The sequence below is a fragment of the Nematolebias whitei genome, chromosome 6 (genome assembly GCF_014905685.2).
Source record: "Nematolebias whitei isolate Nwh7 chromosome 6, NemWhi1, whole genome shotgun sequence".
NCBI classification, from domain to species: Eukaryota; Metazoa; Chordata; class Actinopteri; order Cyprinodontiformes; family Rivulidae; genus Nematolebias; species Nematolebias whitei.
In genome coordinates this window covers 5,537,835-5,538,392 of record NC_056503.1, presented here as the reverse complement: position 1 = coordinate 5,538,392, position 558 = coordinate 5,537,835, and positions in this window count along the sequence as shown.

The window sequence follows — 558 nt, the reverse complement described above, 5'->3', positions numbered from 1 at the left end:
GGTTCTGGAGGTCAGTGAGGTTCTGTAGATCAGTGAGGTTCTGTAGATCAGTGAGGTTCTCAAGGTCAGTGAGGTTCTGTACGTCAATGAGATTCTGTACGTCAATGAGATTCTTTAGATCAGTGAGGTTCTCAAGGTCAGTCAGGTTCTGTATCTCAGTGAGGTTCTGTAGGTCAGTGAGGTTCTGTACGTCAAAGAGATTCTGTAGGTCAGTGAGGTTCTGTACGTCAATGAGATTCTTTATGTCAGTGAGGTTCTGTAGATTAGTGAGGTTCTGTATGTCAGTGAGATTCCGTAGGTCAGTGAGGTTCTTTAGGTCAGTGAGGTTCTGTATGTCAGTGAGGTTCTGTAGGTCACTGTAGTTCTGAAGGTCAGTGAGGTCCTGTAGATCAGTGAGGTTCTGTAGGTCAGTGAGGTTCTGTATGTCAGTGAGGTTCTGTAGGTCACTGAGGTTCTGTTGGTCAGTGAGGTTCTGTATATCAGTGAGGTTCTGTAGGTCAGGGAGGTTCTCAAGGTCAGTGAGGTTCTGTAGATCAGTGAGGTTCTGTAGGTCAGTGA